Here is a 4635-nt window from a genome sequence, read left to right on the forward strand (position 1 = left end):
TCTCTCCAAGAATGTCAAATCTCTCCCAAATCTCTCTAAGAATGTGAAATCTCTCCCAAATATCTCTTTGTATGTGAAATCTCCCCAAGTATGTCAAATCTCTCCCAAATCTCTCTGAGTATGTGGAATCTCTCTCAAATCTCTCTCGAAATCTATCCCAACTCTCTATAATCACTCGGGGCATCCCGACCCTCGAATTTGGCGAGAACAGCCCAAAACGGAAGTCTACGCGAAAAACGGGCATGAGGAACCGAAACCCCTCTTAGGACCCGAAAGTTCTCTTAGGAACCGAAAGTCCCCTTAGCAAACCGAACCCTCCTGATGAAGAAGGCTGCTGAACCGAACCGAACCTCACTCTAAGAACCGAACCCTTCTGAGTCGAAGGCTGCTCAACCGAACCCGAACGTTCGGCACCTTTCGGTTCTGACCATTTCCTCTTCTGATGACTAACCGAACCCTCCCTTCTGATGGCTTGCCGAACCTTCCCTTCTGAGGACCGAGGACCGAGCCCTCGCTTCTGACTTCGGACCGAGCTCCCCGCCCCTTCGTTTCCCTTTGTTCGTTTCCGGCTACAATCCTCAGCATGGACCGAGCCTCGGCCTAGGGACCGAACCTCGGCCTAGGACCGAGAGGTCTCGCTGGGAACTCATTTTCTCCTGGTTTTCGCGTAGTTTTGCTTTTAAGGCCCGTTTTTAATTATTTTAACGCGGGATTTTCACCCAAAATCATATTTTAACATAATAAACCCTAAATATTCACAATTTAATCATATTTTCATAAAAATCTTTATTTAAATAATAAAAGCAAGTGGGTAAAGTACAAAGAGGTGGAGTGTTGACCTTGCTTTACCTTATGACACAAGCAACCACTCCCACACCCACTCTATGACCAGCCACACCTCCCCACCATACCTAGGTCACATCAATGTCCTTTCCACTCAATCATCACTCTTTCCCACATTTTTGAGAGCTGAATATTCATCCTCTCTCCTCACTTCTCTCATTTGCTCTCATTTCACAAGAAGATCAAACTCTTTTCTCTCTCACTTTCTCTCTCTAGAAATTCGAGATTTCCAGGGCTGATCTTGAGTTTTTCCTCCACATTTGGTAAGCATAATCCATTCTCTTTATGATTATCTCAATTATTTCCACTCAAATCATGGATATCTTACACAAACTCCATTATATTTGTGTTAGAGCTTCGAATCTTCAAGGGATTCTTCAAGTGTTCTTGGGTTGAACACTTCTCTTCTTCAACACTTATCTACTGAAATCACTCAAAGTGAGTTCACACCCCTACATTTTCATGTTTTCTCAAGTTTTTAGGGGGGGGGGGATACAAGTTAAAACACCAAGAACATAACTAAACTTTTCTAACAGCCTTCATCAGAAAAGTTCAACTTCATTCACGGACTGTTTTGGACAACTTAAACATTTTAGTTTTCAAAACTGTTTTAGGTGCATGTAGTTCCACTTCTTAGCTTTAAAATGACTACTTGCACATCTCCATACGATTTTTCTACAATTTATGGTGATTTTTACAAAACTGCCTATCATTTCGAACATCAATCCGGACCAGTCTGTGATTATGGACTTTTTCACACAAGTAAGAGATCATTAAAAATTATAATAAAAATTATGAACAAACTAGACTCATCTTCCAAACTCTCAGAAGTTACAGAACTTGATTTGGACATCTTATGATTTTTCTACAAATTTTCCAATAACAGTTACAGAAAACGTTATTAACAGAAAAAAACTATAAATTTCATTTCACCTTGTAACATGTTGAGCAAGGTATACATCATTATGTAGTTATGTGTTGTTGCAATATATGACAACTTTGTATTCTTATATAGACATACATCAGAAAACAAATTGATTTTTACCTCCACAAGTATGGCAAATATATAAATGATATTACAAGGCTATATCCATTAAAATATAAACATTGGTAAATTATGACAAGTAAGGCTTATGCTCACTACCCACACAAATAATTAATAAACTATAATAGCTATAGTTTAGGGTTATTTTACATCAGAAAAACATGATTAAAGGTTTTACACATACAAAAGAGTTATTACCACTATGGATAATTATGATAAACTATAATAAGTATAGTTAAGCCATTATACCCCCACAAACGAACACGCTAGTTATAATCGGTATAGTTATGGCATATATATATTACAAACAAAGTGATAAACTATAATAGGTATAGTTTATGTTTCATCTACACTATTCACTTAATTACAAGAAAGGAATTCACCATCACCACCACTTTTGATAAGCTATAATATGCATAGTTCATGTTCACTACCACTATCACTATTTGATGAACTATGATATGTATAGGTTATATTCCCCATCACCACCACTTTTGGTAAACTATAATATGCATAGTTCATGTTCACTAGTCACTATCACTATCCGATGAACTATGATATGTATAGTTTATGTTCACAGTCACTACTACTATTTCATACACTACACTAGGGTTTGGTTCCGGTTTTTGGATTTAAGTCCACATTAAATTTTCGCATTGTTAGACTTCAAGTATAATCGTTGAGCGTATATGCTTGAGTCATACAAGAATTTAGTCTGGATTGGCTTAGAATTGGTGGTGCCCGCCTCATCTCTTGTTCCTCGTTGGGTTGTGGACCTAGGGCAGACCCACTATATTCAACGTTTTATCTAACTTAAATCTTCTATAACTTATATACGCTGGACGACTATAGGGGAAATCTACAGGTCAATCTAGGGTTCATTAATACATCATATAGGAATATGCTGTTTACACTTAACTAAGAAAATATTGGATTTTCTGGAAATCAACTCTATTGATTTTATAAGGAAAACGGTTTCTACTCCAAACAAAACTCTTATGAACTCACCAACTTAATTGTTGGCACTCTTTCAAAACTACTTGTATTCTCAGGAAATCAGTGAAACAGGAAAACTTCAGCGCTTTGAAGATGGGATGTTAAACCGTCAACAATTTATTTTTGTCATCATAATGTAATTGATTTTGAAACATGTAAACATATACTTTGGTGTAACTTTTTCAATTATATTTATGATGGTTGTATTTACTTTGAGCACTATTATACACGTTGTTGTGATACTGTACATGAAGTCCTCCACCCCCTGACGTTTCCGCCATCCTTGGTTTGGGGGTGTGACAGATTGGTATCAGAGCATTGTTTATAGTGAACTCAGTATATCGAACCACATAAGATATACAAACTATAAATACATTGGGACTGAAAGTCTCTGATTTAAAGTTTTCAAAGCAACTATACTTTTAGAAACAAATAATTTCTCGGTAAAAGTAGGAGCATGTGCACACACACTAGGGTCAGTATCATGGTGGGATGGGACAAAAGTGGTGATTGTTGAACAATACGAGTAGGCTTGGGGATGTATAGTCAGGTCTGGGAATGACATAGCCTGATCAACTATGTCTCACCCAGAAGTGATTAGCATATGCCCAGGAATGGTCGTAGGTGTTGCAACAAGTCTAAAACTTACCAACACTACCACAATGAAATACCATAGGGGTATTTGGTGTTATTATAATTACTTATTTGAGAACTAAATAGATTTTTGTCAATAGGTCAATAATTGCCTAGTGGATACATTAAAATTATATGTATCCAGGACGTCATAGACTTAGAATCTGTGGATCTTTGCTTTACTTCCTGTTCTCGTTGGATTGGGGATTTAGAGTTCGGATCGCTTATTCGAAGGTCTATCCTGTCCCAAATACATATGACTAGTATACACTAAACAATATATTGAAGTACCTGATAAAGATCATCTTATAATTATCTAATTAGTATGTCTACTTAGTTATTTCTTATATCCCTATTTCTCGCGAAGATATCATGGCTGAATTCCATCCCCACGACGACCCGTACTACCCTAACCACGGCAATACTGAATGGCTCGGAGAGGAGCTAGAGAATGATTACCGAATCCCTTTGGATGGTCACTAAGCTAAAGGCTTTGCTGATGGTTCTGACTCCGACCCTGAAGTGGAGAACCTACCTTGATGGCTCTTGTTCCGAATCCTATCCCTCGTCCGGTTTTTTTTTTCAAGGCCCAACGCCTCCTTGGGTAGAGTGCTTGGAAACTTGGAGCGAAGAACACGACCAACCTAGGCTGTTAAATGGAGACATTCGAATCCTTCAGAATCCGGAGACTACACTATTCAAGGGAACCGTAGCATTGCCCAAGATTTTCCTTATGTTATTGAGGTGTAGACCTATTTTCCTCGAACCCTATATTACAAACAATTTACATATGGTAACTCCACGAAATTCTTAATATATACCAAGTGATTTTAGGAGGGGATCAGGCACGAAACAAATCACAAGTTGCATTTGAGTCACTACCACTAAAATTCATTCATAGGGGCTTTGTTATGAATTACATACCAAATACTTTTAAGTCAAAACATAATACAGACAAGTCTGGCTTGATAACATCTGACTTGTCACTACTATTAAAAACTTATCGTTGTTCGTCTCTACCAACTTATGAAAGGACTATGCTGCCAAAGAAAAAGTCCAGACCCTCCGGAAGCACAGCACCGCCCCCTCCGCAGTTTGATCCCATAATGTTTCAAGAT

This window comes from Lactuca serriola, chromosome 9 (genome assembly GCF_051521515.1).
Source record: "Lactuca serriola cultivar US96UC23 chromosome 9, Lser_US96UC23_V15, whole genome shotgun sequence".
Taxonomy (NCBI): Eukaryota; Viridiplantae; Streptophyta; class Magnoliopsida; order Asterales; family Asteraceae; genus Lactuca; species Lactuca serriola.